The sequence below is a fragment of the Ascaphus truei genome, unplaced genomic scaffold (assembly GCF_040206685.1).
Source record: "Ascaphus truei isolate aAscTru1 unplaced genomic scaffold, aAscTru1.hap1 HAP1_SCAFFOLD_2292, whole genome shotgun sequence".
In the NCBI taxonomy this organism is placed as follows: Eukaryota; Metazoa; Chordata; class Amphibia; order Anura; family Ascaphidae; genus Ascaphus; species Ascaphus truei.
This window is the reverse complement of record NW_027455210.1, coordinates 1-20,437: the sequence shown is the minus strand read 5'-3', so window position 1 is coordinate 20,437 and position 20,437 is coordinate 1. Positions and strand designations below refer to the sequence as shown.

General features: G+C 51.6%; 20 non-coding genes across 20 annotated transcripts; all 20 read right to left on the bottom strand.

The window, feature by feature from the left end:
• Window positions 1-506: 506 nt before the first annotated feature.
• Window positions 507-697, bottom strand: LOC142477736 (U2 spliceosomal RNA). The gene has a single exon (XR_012792652.1). It is a non-coding gene; the product is annotated as a U2 spliceosomal RNA (small nuclear RNA).
• An 811-nt stretch (window positions 698-1,508) lies between these two features.
• LOC142477735 (U2 spliceosomal RNA) lies at window positions 1,509-1,699 on the bottom strand. The gene has a single exon (XR_012792651.1). It is a non-coding gene; the product is annotated as a U2 spliceosomal RNA (small nuclear RNA).
• Window positions 1,700-2,511: 812 nt separating this feature from the next.
• LOC142477734 (U2 spliceosomal RNA) lies at window positions 2,512-2,702 on the bottom strand. Its single transcript, XR_012792650.1, has one exon. It is a non-coding gene; the product is annotated as a U2 spliceosomal RNA (small nuclear RNA).
• An 811-nt stretch (window positions 2,703-3,513) lies between these two features.
• Window positions 3,514-3,704, bottom strand: LOC142477733 (U2 spliceosomal RNA). The gene has a single exon (XR_012792649.1). It is a non-coding gene; the product is annotated as a U2 spliceosomal RNA (small nuclear RNA).
• Window positions 3,705-4,515: 811 nt separating this feature from the next.
• Window positions 4,516-4,706, bottom strand: LOC142477732 (U2 spliceosomal RNA). Its single transcript, XR_012792648.1, has one exon. It is a non-coding gene; the product is annotated as a U2 spliceosomal RNA (small nuclear RNA).
• Window positions 4,707-5,517: 811 nt separating this feature from the next.
• Window positions 5,518-5,708, bottom strand: LOC142477730 (U2 spliceosomal RNA). The gene has a single exon (XR_012792646.1). It is a non-coding gene; the product is annotated as a U2 spliceosomal RNA (small nuclear RNA).
• Window positions 5,709-6,519: 811 nt separating this feature from the next.
• On the bottom strand, window positions 6,520-6,710 carry LOC142477729 (U2 spliceosomal RNA). Its single transcript, XR_012792645.1, has one exon. It is a non-coding gene; the product is annotated as a U2 spliceosomal RNA (small nuclear RNA).
• An 811-nt stretch (window positions 6,711-7,521) lies between these two features.
• Window positions 7,522-7,712, bottom strand: LOC142477728 (U2 spliceosomal RNA). Its single transcript, XR_012792644.1, has one exon. It is a non-coding gene; the product is annotated as a U2 spliceosomal RNA (small nuclear RNA).
• An 811-nt stretch (window positions 7,713-8,523) lies between these two features.
• LOC142477727 (U2 spliceosomal RNA) lies at window positions 8,524-8,714 on the bottom strand. Its single transcript, XR_012792643.1, has one exon. It is a non-coding gene; the product is annotated as a U2 spliceosomal RNA (small nuclear RNA).
• An 811-nt stretch (window positions 8,715-9,525) lies between these two features.
• LOC142477726 (U2 spliceosomal RNA) lies at window positions 9,526-9,716 on the bottom strand. The gene has a single exon (XR_012792642.1). It is a non-coding gene; the product is annotated as a U2 spliceosomal RNA (small nuclear RNA).
• An 811-nt stretch (window positions 9,717-10,527) lies between these two features.
• Window positions 10,528-10,718, bottom strand: LOC142477725 (U2 spliceosomal RNA). The gene has a single exon (XR_012792641.1). It is a non-coding gene; the product is annotated as a U2 spliceosomal RNA (small nuclear RNA).
• An 811-nt stretch (window positions 10,719-11,529) lies between these two features.
• On the bottom strand, window positions 11,530-11,720 carry LOC142477724 (U2 spliceosomal RNA). The gene has a single exon (XR_012792640.1). It is a non-coding gene; the product is annotated as a U2 spliceosomal RNA (small nuclear RNA).
• An 811-nt stretch (window positions 11,721-12,531) lies between these two features.
• LOC142477722 (U2 spliceosomal RNA) lies at window positions 12,532-12,722 on the bottom strand. The gene has a single exon (XR_012792639.1). It is a non-coding gene; the product is annotated as a U2 spliceosomal RNA (small nuclear RNA).
• An 811-nt stretch (window positions 12,723-13,533) lies between these two features.
• Window positions 13,534-13,724, bottom strand: LOC142477721 (U2 spliceosomal RNA). Its single transcript, XR_012792638.1, has one exon. It is a non-coding gene; the product is annotated as a U2 spliceosomal RNA (small nuclear RNA).
• Window positions 13,725-14,535: 811 nt separating this feature from the next.
• On the bottom strand, window positions 14,536-14,726 carry LOC142477720 (U2 spliceosomal RNA). Its single transcript, XR_012792637.1, has one exon. It is a non-coding gene; the product is annotated as a U2 spliceosomal RNA (small nuclear RNA).
• Window positions 14,727-15,537: 811 nt separating this feature from the next.
• LOC142477762 (U2 spliceosomal RNA) lies at window positions 15,538-15,728 on the bottom strand. The gene has a single exon (XR_012792677.1). It is a non-coding gene; the product is annotated as a U2 spliceosomal RNA (small nuclear RNA).
• An 811-nt stretch (window positions 15,729-16,539) lies between these two features.
• LOC142477754 (U2 spliceosomal RNA) lies at window positions 16,540-16,730 on the bottom strand. Its single transcript, XR_012792669.1, has one exon. It is a non-coding gene; the product is annotated as a U2 spliceosomal RNA (small nuclear RNA).
• An 811-nt stretch (window positions 16,731-17,541) lies between these two features.
• On the bottom strand, window positions 17,542-17,732 carry LOC142477742 (U2 spliceosomal RNA). Its single transcript, XR_012792658.1, has one exon. It is a non-coding gene; the product is annotated as a U2 spliceosomal RNA (small nuclear RNA).
• An 811-nt stretch (window positions 17,733-18,543) lies between these two features.
• LOC142477731 (U2 spliceosomal RNA) lies at window positions 18,544-18,734 on the bottom strand. Its single transcript, XR_012792647.1, has one exon. It is a non-coding gene; the product is annotated as a U2 spliceosomal RNA (small nuclear RNA).
• Window positions 18,735-19,545: 811 nt separating this feature from the next.
• On the bottom strand, window positions 19,546-19,736 carry LOC142477719 (U2 spliceosomal RNA). The gene has a single exon (XR_012792636.1). It is a non-coding gene; the product is annotated as a U2 spliceosomal RNA (small nuclear RNA).
• Between the last annotated feature and the right edge of the window lie 701 nt (window positions 19,737-20,437).

The following is a 20,437-nucleotide window of genomic DNA, read 5'->3' as shown; positions in this document are numbered from 1 at the left end:
CAGGCTTCGTCTGCTTATTTGCATAGGAACCGCCCACTTTTTCTCTGCTAGCCGACTCGTCTGGGCTGCCATGAAACTCAGGCAGCAAGCAAGCAGCCAGTGGCTGGGCTTTTCAGTTCAGGTCATTTCAGCCAGCCAGCCATTGTGACAAGAAGCCAGCAAGTCAAGGCATTTGCTGCTTGCTGCTTGCTGCTGCAGTGTTTGCTATGCAGGCTATTTGGATACAGCTTCAACAGGAGTTTCTTAGGCATCTGCTCGTTCGGACTGAATTAGGCTAGGCAGCAGGCGGCACTCCTGCTCCATGCGAGGAGGAGCTGAAAAGAAAAGAAAGTAAGAAGCCACGCAAAAGAGCAAACAAGACACAGCAAAAAGAAGGAGGCTTTATTTTGTCGTCATTTCATCTTCTTCTTTCTTTGCAAAAGAAAGAGCCAAAAATGCATGTTTGTTTTTTTTCTGTCAGACAGTCATTTGTTTCTATTTTTTGATACAAGCCAAATATCCCCAAAGGGAAGTGCACCGGTCCTGGAGGTACTGCAATACCAGGTCAATGCGTGGAGTGGACAGAGCAAGCTCTTCTTCCATCTCCCTGTTCTAAAAATCCATTTAATATATGGTCCCCAGATAGGGGACGTATCAGATATTAAACTGATAAGAACAGATACTACACTTGATCTTAGCCAAAAGGCCGAGAAGCGATAACCAGAAATGGGCCCCCGCCTGAGCGCCGCCCGACGGCCAGGGGCGCTACGCTTTAGGGAGAAGGGCAGAGGGAGCCGCTGGCTGCCCGCTCGCCTCCTCCCCCAGCAGGCCAGCGTGCCTGCCTCCGCTCCTTCCGACACAGCCCCGGGGAGTCTATGCAGCAGCGGCGGCGACGACGACGACGGATGCAAAAGCCAAAGACTTTGTATGGAGTAAAGAAAAGCAGCCGCACACACTGCTGGGGGGCCCGCATGGCCAGCAAACAGCCAAAAAGGCACATGCTTCCAGTTCTTTTTCCGGCACCAGGCTTCGTCTGCTTATTTGCATAGGAACCGCCCACTTTTTCTCTGCTAGCCGACTCGTCTGGGCTGCCATGAAACTCAGGCAGCAAGCAAGCAGCCAGTGGCTGGGCTTTTCAGTTCAGGTCATTTCAGCCAGCCAGCCATTGTGACAAGAAGCCAGCAAGTCAAGGCATTTGCTGCTTGCTGCTTGCTGCTGCAGTGTTTGCTATGCAGGCTATTTGGATACAGCTTCAACAGGAGTTTCTTAGGCATCTGCTCGTTCGGACTGAATTAGGCTAGGCAGCAGGCGGCACTCCTGCTCCATGCGAGGAGGAGCTGAAAAGAAAAGAAAGTAAGAAGCCACGCAAAAGAGCAAACAAGACACAGCAAAAAGAAGGAGGCTTTATTTTGTCGTCATTTCATCTTCTTCTTTCTTTGCAAAAGAAAGAGCCAAAAATGCATGTTTGTTTTTTTTCTGTCAGACAGTCATTTGTTTCTATTTTTTGATACAAGCCAAATATCCCCAAAGGGAAGTGCACCGGTCCTGGAGGTACTGCAATACCAGGTCAATGCGTGGAGTGGACAGAGCAAGCTCTTCTTCCATCTCCCTGTTCTAAAAATCCATTTAATATATGGTCCCCAGATAGGGGACGTATCAGATATTAAACTGATAAGAACAGATACTACACTTGATCTTAGCCAAAAGGCCGAGAAGCGATAACCAGAAATGGGCCCCCGCCTGAGCGCCGCCCGAGCGGCCAGGGGCGCTACGCTTTAGGGAGAAGGGCAGAGGGAGCCGCTGGCTGCCCGCTCGCCTCCTCCCCCAGCAGGCCAGCGTGCCTGCCTCCGCTCCTTCCGACACAGCCCCGGGGAGTCTATGCAGCAGCGGCGGCGACGACGACGACGGATGCAAAAGCCAAAGACTTTGTATGGAGTAAAGAAAAGCAGCCGCACACACTGCTGGGGGGCCCGCATGGCCAGCAAACAGCCAAAAAGGCACATGCTTCCAGTTCTTTTTCCGGCACCAGGCTTCGTCTGCTTATTTGCATAGGAACCGCCCACTTTTTCTCTGCTAGCCGACTCGTCTGGGCTGCCATGAAACTCAGGCAGCAAGCAAGCAGCCAGTGGCTGGGCTTTTCAGTTCAGGTCATTTCAGCCAGCCAGCCATTGTGACAAGAAGCCAGCAAGTCAAGGCATTTGCTGCTTGCTGCTTGCTGCTGCAGTGTTTGCTATGCAGGCTATTTGGATACAGCTTCAACAGGAGTTTCTTAGGCATCTGCTCGTTCGGACTGAATTAGGCTAGGCAGCAGGCGGCACTCCTGCTCCATGCGAGGAGGAGCTGAAAAGAAAAGAAAGTAAGAAGCCACGCAAAAGAGCAAACAAGACACAGCAAAAAGAAGGAGGCTTTATTTTGTCGTCATTTCATCTTCTTCTTTCTTTGCAAAAGAAAGAGCCAAAAATGCATGTTTGTTTTTTTTCTGTCAGACAGTCATTTGTTTCTATTTTTTGATACAAGCCAAATATCCCCAAAGGGAAGTGCACCGGTCCTGGAGGTACTGCAATACCAGGTCAATGCGTGGAGTGGACAGAGCAAGCTCTTCTTCCATCTCCCTGTTCTAAAAATCCATTTAATATATGGTCCCCAGATAGGGGACGTATCAGATATTAAACTGATAAGAACAGATACTACACTTGATCTTAGCCAAAAGGCCGAGAAGCGATAACCAGAAATGGGCCCCCGCCTGAGCGCCGCCCGACGGCCAGGGGCGCTACGCTTTAGGGAGAAGGGCAGAGGGAGCCGCTGGCTGCCCGCTCGCCTCCTCCCCCAGCAGGCCAGCGTGCCTGCCTCCGCTCCTTCCGACACAGCCCCGGGGAGTCTATGCAGCAGCGGCGGCGACGACGACGACGGATGCAAAAGCCAAAGACTTTGTATGGAGTAAAGAAAAGCAGCCGCACACACTGCTGGGGGGCCCGCATGGCCAGCAAACAGCCAAAAAGGCACATGCTTCCAGTTCTTTTTCCGGCACCAGGCTTCGTCTGCTTATTTGCATAGGAACCGCCCACTTTTTCTCTGCTAGCCGACTCGTCTGGGCTGCCATGAAACTCAGGCAGCAAGCAAGCAGCCAGTGGCTGGGCTTTTCAGTTCAGGTCATTTCAGCCAGCCAGCCATTGTGACAAGAAGCCAGCAAGTCAAGGCATTTGCTGCTTGCTGCTTGCTGCTGCAGTGTTTGCTATGCAGGCTATTTGGATACAGCTTCAACAGGAGTTTCTTAGGCATCTGCTCGTTCGGACTGAATTAGGCTAGGCAGCAGGCGGCACTCCTGCTCCATGCGAGGAGGAGCTGAAAAGAAAAGAAAGTAAGAAGCCACGCAAAAGAGCAAACAAGACACAGCAAAAAGAAGGAGGCTTTATTTTGTCGTCATTTCATCTTCTTCTTTCTTTGCAAAAGAAAGAGCCAAAAATGCATGTTTGTTTTTTTTCTGTCAGACAGTCATTTGTTTCTATTTTTTGATACAAGCCAAATATCCCCAAAGGGAAGTGCACCGGTCCTGGAGGTACTGCAATACCAGGTCAATGCGTGGAGTGGACAGAGCAAGCTCTTCTTCCATCTCCCTGTTCTAAAAATCCATTTAATATATGGTCCCCAGATAGGGGACGTATCAGATATTAAACTGATAAGAACAGATACTACACTTGATCTTAGCCAAAAGGCCGAGAAGCGATAACCAGAAATGGGCCCCCGCCTGAGCGCCGCCCGACGGCCAGGGGCGCTACGCTTTAGGGAGAAGGGCAGAGGGAGCCGCTGGCTGCCCGCTCGCCTCCTCCCCCAGCAGGCCAGCGTGCCTGCCTCCGCTCCTTCCGACACAGCCCCGGGGAGTCTATGCAGCAGCGGCGGCGACGACGACGACGGATGCAAAAGCCAAAGACTTTGTATGGAGTAAAGAAAAGCAGCCGCACACACTGCTGGGGGGCCCGCATGGCCAGCAAACAGCCAAAAAGGCACATGCTTCCAGTTCTTTTTCCGGCACCAGGCTTCGTCTGCTTATTTGCATAGGAACCGCCCACTTTTTCTCTGCTAGCCGACTCGTCTGGGCTGCCATGAAACTCAGGCAGCAAGCAAGCAGCCAGTGGCTGGGCTTTTCAGTTCAGGTCATTTCAGCCAGCCAGCCATTGTGACAAGAAGCCAGCAAGTCAAGGCATTTGCTGCTTGCTGCTTGCTGCTGCAGTGTTTGCTATGCAGGCTATTTGGATACAGCTTCAACAGGAGTTTCTTAGGCATCTGCTCGTTCGGACTGAATTAGGCTAGGCAGCAGGCGGCACTCCTGCTCCATGCGAGGAGGAGCTGAAAAGAAAAGAAAGTAAGAAGCCACGCAAAAGAGCAAACAAGACACAGCAAAAAGAAGGAGGCTTTATTTTGTCGTCATTTCATCTTCTTCTTTCTTTGCAAAAGAAAGAGCCAAAAATGCATGTTTGTTTTTTTTCTGTCAGACAGTCATTTGTTTCTATTTTTTGATACAAGCCAAATATCCCCAAAGGGAAGTGCACCGGTCCTGGAGGTACTGCAATACCAGGTCAATGCGTGGAGTGGACAGAGCAAGCTCTTCTTCCATCTCCCTGTTCTAAAAATCCATTTAATATATGGTCCCCAGATAGGGGACGTATCAGATATTAAACTGATAAGAACAGATACTACACTTGATCTTAGCCAAAAGGCCGAGAAGCGATAACCAGAAATGGGCCCCCGCCTGAGCGCCGCCCGACGGCCAGGGGCGCTACGCTTTAGGGAGAAGGGCAGAGGGAGCCGCTGGCTGCCCGCTCGCCTCCTCCCCCAGCAGGCCAGCGTGCCTGCCTCCGCTCCTTCCGACACAGCCCCGGGGAGTCTATGCAGCAGCGGCGGCGACGACGACGACGGATGCAAAAGCCAAAGACTTTGTATGGAGTAAAGAAAAGCAGCCGCACACACTGCTGGGGGGCCCGCATGGCCAGCAAACAGCCAAAAAGGCACATGCTTCCAGTTCTTTTTCCGGCACCAGGCTTCGTCTGCTTATTTGCATAGGAACCGCCCACTTTTTCTCTGCTAGCCGACTCGTCTGGGCTGCCATGAAACTCAGGCAGCAAGCAAGCAGCCAGTGGCTGGGCTTTTCAGTTCAGGTCATTTCAGCCAGCCAGCCATTGTGACAAGAAGCCAGCAAGTCAAGGCATTTGCTGCTTGCTGCTTGCTGCTGCAGTGTTTGCTATGCAGGCTATTTGGATACAGCTTCAACAGGAGTTTCTTAGGCATCTGCTCGTTCGGACTGAATTAGGCTAGGCAGCAGGCGGCACTCCTGCTCCATGCGAGGAGGAGCTGAAAAGAAAAGAAAGTAAGAAGCCACGCAAAAGAGCAAACAAGACACAGCAAAAAGAAGGAGGCTTTATTTTGTCGTCATTTCATCTTCTTCTTTCTTTGCAAAAGAAAGAGCCAAAAATGCATGTTTGTTTTTTTTCTGTCAGACAGTCATTTGTTTCTATTTTTTGATACAAGCCAAATATCCCCAAAGGGAAGTGCACCGGTCCTGGAGGTACTGCAATACCAGGTCAATGCGTGGAGTGGACAGAGCAAGCTCTTCTTCCATCTCCCTGTTCTAAAAATCCATTTAATATATGGTCCCCAGATAGGGGACGTATCAGATATTAAACTGATAAGAACAGATACTACACTTGATCTTAGCCAAAAGGCCGAGAAGCGATAACCAGAAATGGGCCCCCGCCTGAGCGCCGCCCGACGGCCAGGGGCGCTACGCTTTAGGGAGAAGGGCAGAGGGAGCCGCTGGCTGCCCGCTCGCCTCCTCCCCCAGCAGGCCAGCGTGCCTGCCTCCGCTCCTTCCGACACAGCCCCGGGGAGTCTATGCAGCAGCGGCGGCGACGACGACGACGGATGCAAAAGCCAAAGACTTTGTATGGAGTAAAGAAAAGCAGCCGCACACACTGCTGGGGGGCCCGCATGGCCAGCAAACAGCCAAAAAGGCACATGCTTCCAGTTCTTTTTCCGGCACCAGGCTTCGTCTGCTTATTTGCATAGGAACCGCCCACTTTTTCTCTGCTAGCCGACTCGTCTGGGCTGCCATGAAACTCAGGCAGCAAGCAAGCAGCCAGTGGCTGGGCTTTTCAGTTCAGGTCATTTCAGCCAGCCAGCCATTGTGACAAGAAGCCAGCAAGTCAAGGCATTTGCTGCTTGCTGCTTGCTGCTGCAGTGTTTGCTATGCAGGCTATTTGGATACAGCTTCAACAGGAGTTTCTTAGGCATCTGCTCGTTCGGACTGAATTAGGCTAGGCAGCAGGCGGCACTCCTGCTCCATGCGAGGAGGAGCTGAAAAGAAAAGAAAGTAAGAAGCCACGCAAAAGAGCAAACAAGACACAGCAAAAAGAAGGAGGCTTTATTTTGTCGTCATTTCATCTTCTTCTTTCTTTGCAAAAGAAAGAGCCAAAAATGCATGTTTGTTTTTTTTCTGTCAGACAGTCATTTGTTTCTATTTTTTGATACAAGCCAAATATCCCCAAAGGGAAGTGCACCGGTCCTGGAGGTACTGCAATACCAGGTCAATGCGTGGAGTGGACAGAGCAAGCTCTTCTTCCATCTCCCTGTTCTAAAAATCCATTTAATATATGGTCCCCAGATAGGGGACGTATCAGATATTAAACTGATAAGAACAGATACTACACTTGATCTTAGCCAAAAGGCCGAGAAGCGATAACCAGAAATGGGCCCCCGCCTGAGCGCCGCCCGACGGCCAGGGGCGCTACGCTTTAGGGAGAAGGGCAGAGGGAGCCGCTGGCTGCCCGCTCGCCTCCTCCCCCAGCAGGCCAGCGTGCCTGCCTCCGCTCCTTCCGACACAGCCCCGGGGAGTCTATGCAGCAGCGGCGGCGACGACGACGACGGATGCAAAAGCCAAAGACTTTGTATGGAGTAAAGAAAAGCAGCCGCACACACTGCTGGGGGGCCCGCATGGCCAGCAAACAGCCAAAAAGGCACATGCTTCCAGTTCTTTTTCCGGCACCAGGCTTCGTCTGCTTATTTGCATAGGAACCGCCCACTTTTTCTCTGCTAGCCGACTCGTCTGGGCTGCCATGAAACTCAGGCAGCAAGCAAGCAGCCAGTGGCTGGGCTTTTCAGTTCAGGTCATTTCAGCCAGCCAGCCATTGTGACAAGAAGCCAGCAAGTCAAGGCATTTGCTGCTTGCTGCTTGCTGCTGCAGTGTTTGCTATGCAGGCTATTTGGATACAGCTTCAACAGGAGTTTCTTAGGCATCTGCTCGTTCGGACTGAATTAGGCTAGGCAGCAGGCGGCACTCCTGCTCCATGCGAGGAGGAGCTGAAAAGAAAAGAAAGTAAGAAGCCACGCAAAAGAGCAAACAAGACACAGCAAAAAGAAGGAGGCTTTATTTTGTCGTCATTTCATCTTCTTCTTTCTTTGCAAAAGAAAGAGCCAAAAATGCATGTTTGTTTTTTTTCTGTCAGACAGTCATTTGTTTCTATTTTTTGATACAAGCCAAATATCCCCAAAGGGAAGTGCACCGGTCCTGGAGGTACTGCAATACCAGGTCAATGCGTGGAGTGGACAGAGCAAGCTCTTCTTCCATCTCCCTGTTCTAAAAATCCATTTAATATATGGTCCCCAGATAGGGGACGTATCAGATATTAAACTGATAAGAACAGATACTACACTTGATCTTAGCCAAAAGGCCGAGAAGCGATAACCAGAAATGGGCCCCCGCCTGAGCGCCGCCCGACGGCCAGGGGCGCTACGCTTTAGGGAGAAGGGCAGAGGGAGCCGCTGGCTGCCCGCTCGCCTCCTCCCCCAGCAGGCCAGCGTGCCTGCCTCCGCTCCTTCCGACACAGCCCCGGGGAGTCTATGCAGCAGCGGCGGCGACGACGACGACGGATGCAAAAGCCAAAGACTTTGTATGGAGTAAAGAAAAGCAGCCGCACACACTGCTGGGGGGCCCGCATGGCCAGCAAACAGCCAAAAAGGCACATGCTTCCAGTTCTTTTTCCGGCACCAGGCTTCGTCTGCTTATTTGCATAGGAACCGCCCACTTTTTCTCTGCTAGCCGACTCGTCTGGGCTGCCATGAAACTCAGGCAGCAAGCAAGCAGCCAGTGGCTGGGCTTTTCAGTTCAGGTCATTTCAGCCAGCCAGCCATTGTGACAAGAAGCCAGCAAGTCAAGGCATTTGCTGCTTGCTGCTTGCTGCTGCAGTGTTTGCTATGCAGGCTATTTGGATACAGCTTCAACAGGAGTTTCTTAGGCATCTGCTCGTTCGGACTGAATTAGGCTAGGCAGCAGGCGGCACTCCTGCTCCATGCGAGGAGGAGCTGAAAAGAAAAGAAAGTAAGAAGCCACGCAAAAGAGCAAACAAGACACAGCAAAAAGAAGGAGGCTTTATTTTGTCGTCATTTCATCTTCTTCTTTCTTTGCAAAAGAAAGAGCCAAAAATGCATGTTTGTTTTTTTTCTGTCAGACAGTCATTTGTTTCTATTTTTTGATACAAGCCAAATATCCCCAAAGGGAAGTGCACCGGTCCTGGAGGTACTGCAATACCAGGTCAATGCGTGGAGTGGACAGAGCAAGCTCTTCTTCCATCTCCCTGTTCTAAAAATCCATTTAATATATGGTCCCCAGATAGGGGACGTATCAGATATTAAACTGATAAGAACAGATACTACACTTGATCTTAGCCAAAAGGCCGAGAAGCGATAACCAGAAATGGGCCCCCGCCTGAGCGCCGCCCGACGGCCAGGGGCGCTACGCTTTAGGGAGAAGGGCAGAGGGAGCCGCTGGCTGCCCGCTCGCCTCCTCCCCCAGCAGGCCAGCGTGCCTGCCTCCGCTCCTTCCGACACAGCCCCGGGGAGTCTATGCAGCAGCGGCGGCGACGACGACGACGGATGCAAAAGCCAAAGACTTTGTATGGAGTAAAGAAAAGCAGCCGCACACACTGCTGGGGGGCCCGCATGGCCAGCAAACAGCCAAAAAGGCACATGCTTCCAGTTCTTTTTCCGGCACCAGGCTTCGTCTGCTTATTTGCATAGGAACCGCCCACTTTTTCTCTGCTAGCCGACTCGTCTGGGCTGCCATGAAACTCAGGCAGCAAGCAAGCAGCCAGTGGCTGGGCTTTTCAGTTCAGGTCATTTCAGCCAGCCAGCCATTGTGACAAGAAGCCAGCAAGTCAAGGCATTTGCTGCTTGCTGCTTGCTGCTGCAGTGTTTGCTATGCAGGCTATTTGGATACAGCTTCAACAGGAGTTTCTTAGGCATCTGCTCGTTCGGACTGAATTAGGCTAGGCAGCAGGCGGCACTCCTGCTCCATGCGAGGAGGAGCTGAAAAGAAAAGAAAGTAAGAAGCCACGCAAAAGAGCAAACAAGACACAGCAAAAAGAAGGAGGCTTTATTTTGTCGTCATTTCATCTTCTTCTTTCTTTGCAAAAGAAAGAGCCAAAAATGCATGTTTGTTTTTTTTCTGTCAGACAGTCATTTGTTTCTATTTTTTGATACAAGCCAAATATCCCCAAAGGGAAGTGCACCGGTCCTGGAGGTACTGCAATACCAGGTCAATGCGTGGAGTGGACAGAGCAAGCTCTTCTTCCATCTCCCTGTTCTAAAAATCCATTTAATATATGGTCCCCAGATAGGGGACGTATCAGATATTAAACTGATAAGAACAGATACTACACTTGATCTTAGCCAAAAGGCCGAGAAGCGATAACCAGAAATGGGCCCCCGCCTGAGCGCCGCCCGACGGCCAGGGGCGCTACGCTTTAGGGAGAAGGGCAGAGGGAGCCGCTGGCTGCCCGCTCGCCTCCTCCCCCAGCAGGCCAGCGTGCCTGCCTCCGCTCCTTCCGACACAGCCCCGGGGAGTCTATGCAGCAGCGGCGGCGACGACGACGACGGATGCAAAAGCCAAAGACTTTGTATGGAGTAAAGAAAAGCAGCCGCACACACTGCTGGGGGGCCCGCATGGCCAGCAAACAGCCAAAAAGGCACATGCTTCCAGTTCTTTTTCCGGCACCAGGCTTCGTCTGCTTATTTGCATAGGAACCGCCCACTTTTTCTCTGCTAGCCGACTCGTCTGGGCTGCCATGAAACTCAGGCAGCAAGCAAGCAGCCAGTGGCTGGGCTTTTCAGTTCAGGTCATTTCAGCCAGCCAGCCATTGTGACAAGAAGCCAGCAAGTCAAGGCATTTGCTGCTTGCTGCTTGCTGCTGCAGTGTTTGCTATGCAGGCTATTTGGATACAGCTTCAACAGGAGTTTCTTAGGCATCTGCTCGTTCGGACTGAATTAGGCTAGGCAGCAGGCGGCACTCCTGCTCCATGCGAGGAGGAGCTGAAAAGAAAAGAAAGTAAGAAGCCACGCAAAAGAGCAAACAAGACACAGCAAAAAGAAGGAGGCTTTATTTTGTCGTCATTTCATCTTCTTCTTTCTTTGCAAAAGAAAGAGCCAAAAATGCATGTTTGTTTTTTTTCTGTCAGACAGTCATTTGTTTCTATTTTTTGATACAAGCCAAATATCCCCAAAGGGAAGTGCACCGGTCCTGGAGGTACTGCAATACCAGGTCAATGCGTGGAGTGGACAGAGCAAGCTCTTCTTCCATCTCCCTGTTCTAAAAATCCATTTAATATATGGTCCCCAGATAGGGGACGTATCAGATATTAAACTGATAAGAACAGATACTACACTTGATCTTAGCCAAAAGGCCGAGAAGCGATAACCAGAAATGGGCCCCCGCCTGAGCGCCGCCCGACGGCCAGGGGCGCTACGCTTTAGGGAGAAGGGCAGAGGGAGCCGCTGGCTGCCCGCTCGCCTCCTCCCCCAGCAGGCCAGCGTGCCTGCCTCCGCTCCTTCCGACACAGCCCCGGGGAGTCTATGCAGCAGCGGCGGCGACGACGACGACGGATGCAAAAGCCAAAGACTTTGTATGGAGTAAAGAAAAGCAGCCGCACACACTGCTGGGGGGCCCGCATGGCCAGCAAACAGCCAAAAAGGCACATGCTTCCAGTTCTTTTTCCGGCACCAGGCTTCGTCTGCTTATTTGCATAGGAACCGCCCACTTTTTCTCTGCTAGCCGACTCGTCTGGGCTGCCATGAAACTCAGGCAGCAAGCAAGCAGCCAGTGGCTGGGCTTTTCAGTTCAGGTCATTTCAGCCAGCCAGCCATTGTGACAAGAAGCCAGCAAGTCAAGGCATTTGCTGCTTGCTGCTTGCTGCTGCAGTGTTTGCTATGCAGGCTATTTGGATACAGCTTCAACAGGAGTTTCTTAGGCATCTGCTCGTTCGGACTGAATTAGGCTAGGCAGCAGGCGGCACTCCTGCTCCATGCGAGGAGGAGCTGAAAAGAAAAGAAAGTAAGAAGCCACGCAAAAGAGCAAACAAGACACAGCAAAAAGAAGGAGGCTTTATTTTGTCGTCATTTCATCTTCTTCTTTCTTTGCAAAAGAAAGAGCCAAAAATGCATGTTTGTTTTTTTTCTGTCAGACAGTCATTTGTTTCTATTTTTTGATACAAGCCAAATATCCCCAAAGGGAAGTGCACCGGTCCTGGAGGTACTGCAATACCAGGTCAATGCGTGGAGTGGACAGAGCAAGCTCTTCTTCCATCTCCCTGTTCTAAAAATCCATTTAATATATGGTCCCCAGATAGGGGACGTATCAGATATTAAACTGATAAGAACAGATACTACACTTGATCTTAGCCAAAAGGCCGAGAAGCGATAACCAGAAATGGGCCCCCGCCTGAGCGCCGCCCGACGGCCAGGGGCGCTACGCTTTAGGGAGAAGGGCAGAGGGAGCCGCTGGCTGCCCGCTCGCCTCCTCCCCCAGCAGGCCAGCGTGCCTGCCTCCGCTCCTTCCGACACAGCCCCGGGGAGTCTATGCAGCAGCGGCGGCGACGACGACGACGGATGCAAAAGCCAAAGACTTTGTATGGAGTAAAGAAAAGCAGCCGCACACACTGCTGGGGGGCCCGCATGGCCAGCAAACAGCCAAAAAGGCACATGCTTCCAGTTCTTTTTCCGGCACCAGGCTTCGTCTGCTTATTTGCATAGGAACCGCCCACTTTTTCTCTGCTAGCCGACTCGTCTGGGCTGCCATGAAACTCAGGCAGCAAGCAAGCAGCCAGTGGCTGGGCTTTTCAGTTCAGGTCATTTCAGCCAGCCAGCCATTGTGACAAGAAGCCAGCAAGTCAAGGCATTTGCTGCTTGCTGCTTGCTGCTGCAGTGTTTGCTATGCAGGCTATTTGGATACAGCTTCAACAGGAGTTTCTTAGGCATCTGCTCGTTCGGACTGAATTAGGCTAGGCAGCAGGCGGCACTCCTGCTCCATGCGAGGAGGAGCTGAAAAGAAAAGAAAGTAAGAAGCCACGCAAAAGAGCAAACAAGACACAGCAAAAAGAAGGAGGCTTTATTTTGTCGTCATTTCATCTTCTTCTTTCTTTGCAAAAGAAAGAGCCAAAAATGCATGTTTGTTTTTTTTCTGTCAGACAGTCATTTGTTTCTATTTTTTGATACAAGCCAAATATCCCCAAAGGGAAGTGCACCGGTCCTGGAGGTACTGCAATACCAGGTCAATGCGTGGAGTGGACAGAGCAAGCTCTTCTTCCATCTCCCTGTTCTAAAAATCCATTTAATATATGGTCCCCAGATAGGGGACGTATCAGATATTAAACTGATAAGAACAGATACTACACTTGATCTTAGCCAAAAGGCCGAGAAGCGATAACCAGAAATGGGCCCCCGCCTGAGCGCCGCCCGACGGCCAGGGGCGCTACGCTTTAGGGAGAAGGGCAGAGGGAGCCGCTGGCTGCCCGCTCGCCTCCTCCCCCAGCAGGCCAGCGTGCCTGCCTCCGCTCCTTCCGACACAGCCCCGGGGAGTCTATGCAGCAGCGGCGGCGACGACGACGACGGATGCAAAAGCCAAAGACTTTGTATGGAGTAAAGAAAAGCAGCCGCACACACTGCTGGGGGGCCCGCATGGCCAGCAAACAGCCAAAAAGGCACATGCTTCCAGTTCTTTTTCCGGCACCAGGCTTCGTCTGCTTATTTGCATAGGAACCGCCCACTTTTTCTCTGCTAGCCGACTCGTCTGGGCTGCCATGAAACTCAGGCAGCAAGCAAGCAGCCAGTGGCTGGGCTTTTCAGTTCAGGTCATTTCAGCCAGCCAGCCATTGTGACAAGAAGCCAGCAAGTCAAGGCATTTGCTGCTTGCTGCTTGCTGCTGCAGTGTTTGCTATGCAGGCTATTTGGATACAGCTTCAACAGGAGTTTCTTAGGCATCTGCTCGTTCGGACTGAATTAGGCTAGGCAGCAGGCGGCACTCCTGCTCCATGCGAGGAGGAGCTGAAAAGAAAAGAAAGTAAGAAGCCACGCAAAAGAGCAAACAAGACACAGCAAAAAGAAGGAGGCTTTATTTTGTCGTCATTTCATCTTCTTCTTTCTTTGCAAAAGAAAGAGCCAAAAATGCATGTTTGTTTTTTTTCTGTCAGACAGTCATTTGTTTCTATTTTTTGATACAAGCCAAATATCCCCAAAGGGAAGTGCACCGGTCCTGGAGGTACTGCAATACCAGGTCAATGCGTGGAGTGGACAGAGCAAGCTCTTCTTCCATCTCCCTGTTCTAAAAATCCATTTAATATATGGTCCCCAGATAGGGGACGTATCAGATATTAAACTGATAAGAACAGATACTACACTTGATCTTAGCCAAAAGGCCGAGAAGCGATAACCAGAAATGGGCCCCCGCCTGAGCGCCGCCCGACGGCCAGGGGCGCTACGCTTTAGGGAGAAGGGCAGAGGGAGCCGCTGGCTGCCCGCTCGCCTCCTCCCCCAGCAGGCCAGCGTGCCTGCCTCCGCTCCTTCCGACACAGCCCCGGGGAGTCTATGCAGCAGCGGCGGCGACGACGACGACGGATGCAAAAGCCAAAGACTTTGTATGGAGTAAAGAAAAGCAGCCGCACACACTGCTGGGGGGCCCGCATGGCCAGCAAACAGCCAAAAAGGCACATGCTTCCAGTTCTTTTTCCGGCACCAGGCTTCGTCTGCTTATTTGCATAGGAACCGCCCACTTTTTCTCTGCTAGCCGACTCGTCTGGGCTGCCATGAAACTCAGGCAGCAAGCAAGCAGCCAGTGGCTGGGCTTTTCAGTTCAGGTCATTTCAGCCAGCCAGCCATTGTGACAAGAAGCCAGCAAGTCAAGGCATTTGCTGCTTGCTGCTTGCTGCTGCAGTGTTTGCTATGCAGGCTATTTGGATACAGCTTCAACAGGAGTTTCTTAGGCATCTGCTCGTTCGGACTGAATTAGGCTAGGCAGCAGGCGGCACTCCTGCTCCATGCGAGGAGGAGCTGAAAAGAAAAGAAAGTAAGAAGCCACGCAAAAGAGCAAACAAGACACAGCAAAAAGAAGGAGGCTTTATTTTGTCGTCATTTCATCTTCTTCTTTCTTTGCAAAAGAAAGAGCCAAAAATGCATGTTTGTTTTTTTTCTGTCAGACAGTCATTTGTTTCTATTTTTTGATACAAGCCAAATATCCCCAAAGGGAAGTGCACCGGTCCTGGAGGTACTGCAATACCAGGTCAATGCGTGGAGTGGACAGAGCAAGCTCTTCTTCCATCTCCCTGTTCTAAAAATCCATTTAATATATGGTCCCCAGATAGGGGACGTATCAGATATTAAACTGATAAGAACAGATACTACACTTGATCTTAGCCAAAAGGCCGAGAAGCGATAACCAGAAATGGGCCCCCGCCTGAGCGCCGCCCGACGGCCAGGGGCGCTACGCTTTAGGGAGAAGGGCAGAGGGAGCCGCTGGCTGCCCGCTCGCCTCCTCCCCCAGCAGGCCAGCGTGCCTGCCTCCGCTCCTTCCGACACAGCCCCGGGGAGTCTATGCAGCAGCGGCGGCGACGACGACGACGGATGCAAAAGCCAAAGACTTTGTATGGAGTAAAGAAAAGCAGCCGCACACACTGCTGGGGGGCCCGCATGGCCAGCAAACAGCCAAAAAGGCACATGCTTCCAGTTCTTTTTCCGGCACCAGGCTTCGTCTGCTTATTTGCATAGGAACCGCCCACTTTTTCTCTGCTAGCCGACTCGTCTGGGCTGCCATGAAACTCAGGCAGCAAGCAAGCAGCCAGTGGCTGGGCTTTTCAGTTCAGGTCATTTCAGCCAGCCAGCCATTGTGACAAGAAGCCAGCAAGTCAAGGCATTTGCTGCTTGCTGCTTGCTGCTGCAGTGTTTGCTATGCAGGCTATTTGGATACAGCTTCAACAGGAGTTTCTTAGGCATCTGCTCGTTCGGACTGAATTAGGCTAGGCAGCAGGCGGCACTCCTGCTCCATGCGAGGAGGAGCTGAAAAGAAAAGAAAGTAAGAAGCCACGCAAAAGAGCAAACAAGACACAGCAAAAAGAAGGAGGCTTTATTTTGTCGTCATTTCATCTTCTTCTTTCTTTGCAAAAGAAAGAGCCAAAAATGCATGTTTGTTTTTTTTCTGTCAGACAGTCATTTGTTTCTATTTTTTGATACAAGCCAAATATCCCCAAAGGGAAGTGCACCGGTCCTGGAGGTACTGCAATACCAGGTCAATGCGTGGAGTGGACAGAGCAAGCTCTTCTTCCATCTCCCTGTTCTAAAAATCCATTTAATATATGGTCCCCAGATAGGGGACGTATCAGATATTAAACTGATAAGAACAGATACTACACTTGATCTTAGCCAAAAGGCCGAGAAGCGATAACCAGAAATGGGCCCCCGCCTGAGCGCCGCCCGACGGCCAGGGGCGCTACGCTTTAGGGAGAAGGGCAGAGGGAGCCGCTGGCTGCCCGCTCGCCTCCTCCCCCAGCAGGCCAGCGTGCCTGCCTCCGCTCCTTCCGACACAGCCCCGGGGAGTCTATGCAGCAGCGGCGGCGACGACGACGACGGATGCAAAAGCCAAAGACTTTGTATGGAGTAAAGAAAAGCAGCCGCACACACTGCTGGGGGGCCCGCATGGCCAGCAAACAGCCAAAAAGGCACATGCTTCCAGTTCTTTTTCCGGCACCAGGCTTCGTCTGCTTATTTGCATAGGAACCGCCCACTTTTTCTCTGCTAGCCGACTCGTCTGGGCTGCCATGAAACTCAGGCAGCAAGCAAGCAGCCAGTGGCTGGGCTTTTCAGTTCAGGTCATTTCAGCCAGCCAGCCATTGTGACAAGAAGCCAGCAAGTCAAGGCATTTGCTGCTTGCTGCTTGCTGCTGCAGTGTTTGCTATGCAGGCTATTTGGATACAGCTTCAACAGGAGTTTCTTAGGCATCTGCTCGTTCGGACTGAATTAGGCTAGGCAGCAGGCGGCACTCCTGCTCCATGCGAGGAGGAGCTGAAAAGAAAAGAAAGTAAGAAGCCACGCAAAAGAGCAAACAAGACACAGCAAAAAGAAGGAGGCTTTATTTTGTCGTCATTTCATCTTCTTCTTTCTTTGCAAAAGAAAGAGCCAAAAATGCATGTTTGTTTTTTTTCTGTCAGACAGTCATTTGTTTCTATTTTTTGATACAAGCCAAATATCCCCAAAGGGAAGTGCACCGGTCCTGGAGGTACTGCAATACCAGGTCAATGCGTGGAGTGGACAGAGCAAGCTCTTCTTCCATCTCCCTGTTCTAAAAATCCATTTAATATATGGTCCCCAGATAGGGGACGTATCAGATATTAAACTGATAAGAACAGATACTACACTTGATCTTAGCCAAAAGGCCGAGAAGCGATAACCAGAAATGGGCCCCCGCCTGAGCGCCGCCCGACGGCCAGGGGCGCTACGCTTTAGGGAGAAGGGCAGAGGGAGCCGCTGGCTGCCCGCTCGCCTCCTCCCCCAGCAGGCCAGCGTGCCTGCCTCCGCTCCTTCCGACACAGCCCCGGGGAGTCTATGCAGCAGCGGCGGCGACGACGACGACGGATGCAAAAGCCAAAGACTTTGTATGGAGTAAAGAAAAGCAGCCGCACACACTGCTGGGGGGCCCGCATGGCCAGCAAACAGCCAAAAAGGCACATGCTTCCAGTTCTTTTTCCGGCACCAGGCTTCGTCTGCTTATTTGCATAGGAACCGCCCACTTTTTCTCTGCTAGCCGACTCGTCTGGGCTGCCATGAAACTCAGGCAGCAAGCAAGCAGCCAGTGGCTGGGCTTTTCAGTTCAGGTCATTTCAGCCAGCCAGCCATTGTGACAAGAAGCCAGCAAGTCAAGGCATTTGCTGCTTGCTGCTTGCTGCTGCAGTGTTTGCTATGCAGGCTATTTGGATACAGCTTCAACAGGAGTTTCTTAGGCATCTGCTCGTTCGGACTGAATTAGGCTAGGCAGCAGGCGGCACTCCTGCTCCATGCGAGGAGGAGCTGAAAAGAAAAGAAAGTAAGAAGCCACGCAAAAGAGCAAACAAGACACAGCAAAAAGAAGGAGGCTTTATTTTGTCGTCATTTCATCTTCTTCTTTCTTTGCAAAAGAAAGAGCCAAAAATGCATGTTTGTTTTTTTTCTGTCAGACAGTCATTTGTTTCTATTTTTTGATACAAGCCAAATATCCCCAAAGGGAAGTGCACCGGTCCTGGAGGTACTGCAATACCAGGTCAATGCGTGGAGTGGACAGAGCAAGCTCTTCTTCCATCTCCCTGTTCTAAAAATCCATTTAATATATGGTCCCCAGATAGGGGACGTATCAGATATTAAACTGATAAGAACAGATACTACACTTGATCTTAGCCAAAAGGCCGAGAAGCGATAACCAGAAATGGGCCCCCGCCTGAGCGCCGCCCGACGGCCAGGGGCGCTACGCTTTAGGGAGAAGGGCAGAGGGAGCCGCTGGCTGCCCGCTCGCCTCCTCCCCCAGCAGGCCAGCGTGCCTGCCTCCGCTCCTTCCGACACAGCCCCGGGGAGTCTATGCAGCAGCGGCGGCGACGACGACGACGGATGCAAAAGCCAAAGACTTTGTATGGAGTAAAGAAAAGCAGCCGCACACACTGCTGGGGGGCCCGCATGGCCAGCAAACAGCCAAAAAGGCACATGCTTCCAGTTCTTTTTCCGGCACCAGGCTTCGTCTGCTTATTTGCATAGGAACCGCCCACTTTTTCTCTGCTAGCCGACTCGTCTGGGCTGCCATGAAACTCAGGCAGCAAGCAAGCAGCCAGTGGCTGGGCTTTTCAGTTCAGGTCATTTCAGCCAGCCAGCCATTGTGACAAGAAGCCAGCAAGTCAAGGCATTTGCTGCTTGCTGCTTGCTGCTGCAGTGTTTGCTATGCAGGCTATTTGGATACAGCTTCAACAGGAGTTTCTTAGGCATCTGCTCGTTCGGACTGAATTAGGCTAGGCAGCAGGCGGCACTCCTGCTCCATGCGAGGAGGAGCTGAAAAGAAAAGAAAGTAAGAAGCCACGCAAAAGAGCAAACAAGACACAGCAAAAAGAAGGAGGCTTTATTTTGTCGTCATTTCATCTTCTTCTTTCTTTGCAAAAGAAAGAGCCAAAAATGCATGTTTGTTTTTTTTCTGTCAGACAGTCATTTGTTTCTATTTTTTGATACAAGCCAAATATCCCCAAAGGGAAGTGCACCGGTCCTGGAGGTACTGCAATACCAGGTCAATGCGTGGAGTGGACAGAGCAAGCTCTTCTTCCATCTCCCTGTTCTAAAAATCCATTTAATATATGGTCCCCAGATAGGGGACGTATCAGATATTAAACTGATAAGAACAGATACTACACTTGATCTTAGCCAAAAGGCCGAGAAGCGATAACCAGAAATGGGCCCCCGCCTGAGCGCCGCCCGACGGCCAGGGGCGCTACGCTTTAGGGAGAAGGGCAGAGGGAGCCGCTGGCTGCCCGCTCGCCTCCTCCCCCAGCAGGCCAGCGTGCCTGCCTCCGCTCCTTCCGACACAGCCCCGGGGAGTCTATGCAGCAGCGGCGGCGACGACGACGACGGATGCAAAAGCCAAAGACTTTGTATGGAGTAAAGAAAAGCAGCCGCACACACTGCTGGGGGGCCCGCATGGCCAGCAAACAGCCAAAAAGGCACATGCTTCCAGTTCTTTTTCCGGCACCAGGCTTCGTCTGCTTATTTGCATAGGAACCGCCCACTTTTTCTCTGCTAGCCGACTCGTCTGGGCTGCCATGAAACTCAGGCAGCAAGCAAGCAGCCAGTGGCTGGGCTTTTCAGTTCAGGTCATTTCAGCCAGCCAGCCATTGTGACAAGAAGCCAGCAAGTCAAGGCATTTGCTGCTTGCTGCTTGCTGCTGCAGTGTTTGCTATGCAGGCTATTTGGATACAGCTTCAACAGGAGTTTCTTAGGCATCTGCTCGTTCGGACTGAATTAGGCTAGGCAGCAGGCGGCACTCCTGCTCCATGCGAGGAGGAGCTGAAAAGAAAAGAAAGTAAGAAGCCACGCAAAAGAGCAAACAAGACACAGCAAAAAGAAGGAGGCTTTATTTTGTCGTCATTTCATCTTCTTCTTTCTTTGCAAAAGAAAGAGCCAAAAATGCATGTTTGTTTTTTTTCTGTCAGACAGTCATTTGTTTCTATTTTTTGATACAAGCCAAATATCCCCAAAGGGAAGTGCACCGGTCCTGGAGGTACTGCAATACCAGGTCAATGCGTGGAGTGGACAGAGCAAGCTCTTCTTCCATCTCCCTGTTCTAAAAATCCATTTAATATATGGTCCCCAGATAGGGGACGTATCAGATATTAAACTGATAAGAACAGATACTACACTTGATCTTAGCCAAAAGGCCGAGAAGCGATAACCAGAAATGGGCCCCCGCCTGAGCGCCGCCCGACGGCCAGGGGCGCTACGCTTTAGGGAGAAGGGCAGAGGGAGCCGCTGGCTGCCCGCTCGCCTCCTCCCCCAGCAGGCCAGCGTGCCTGCCTCCGCTCCTTCCGACACAGCCCCGGGGAGTCTATGCAGCAGCGGCGGCGACGACGACGACGGATGCAAAAGCCAAAGACTTTGTATGGAGTAAAGAAAAGCAGCCGCACACACTGCTGGGGGGCCCGCATGGCCAGCAAACAGCCAAAAAGGCACATGCTTCCAGTTCTTTTTCCGGCACCAGGCTTCGTCTGCTTATTTGCATAGGAACCGCCCACTTTTTCTCTGCTAGCCGACTCGTCTGGGCTGCCATGAAACTCAGGCAGCAAGCAAGCAGCCAGTGGCTGGGCTTTTCAGTTCAGGTCATTTCAGCCAGCCAGCCATTGTGACAAGAAGCCAGCAAGTCAAGGCATTTGCTGCTTGCTGCTTGCTGCTGCAGTGTTTGCTATGCAGGCTATTTGGATACAGCTTCAACAGGAGTTTCTTAGGCATCTGCTCGTTCGGACTGAATTAGGCTAGGCAGCAGGCGGCACTCCTGCTCCATGCGAGGAGGAGCTGAAAAGAAAAGAAAGTAAGAAGCCACGCAAAAGAGCAAACAAGACACAGCAAAAAGAAGGAGGCTTTATTTTGTCGTCAT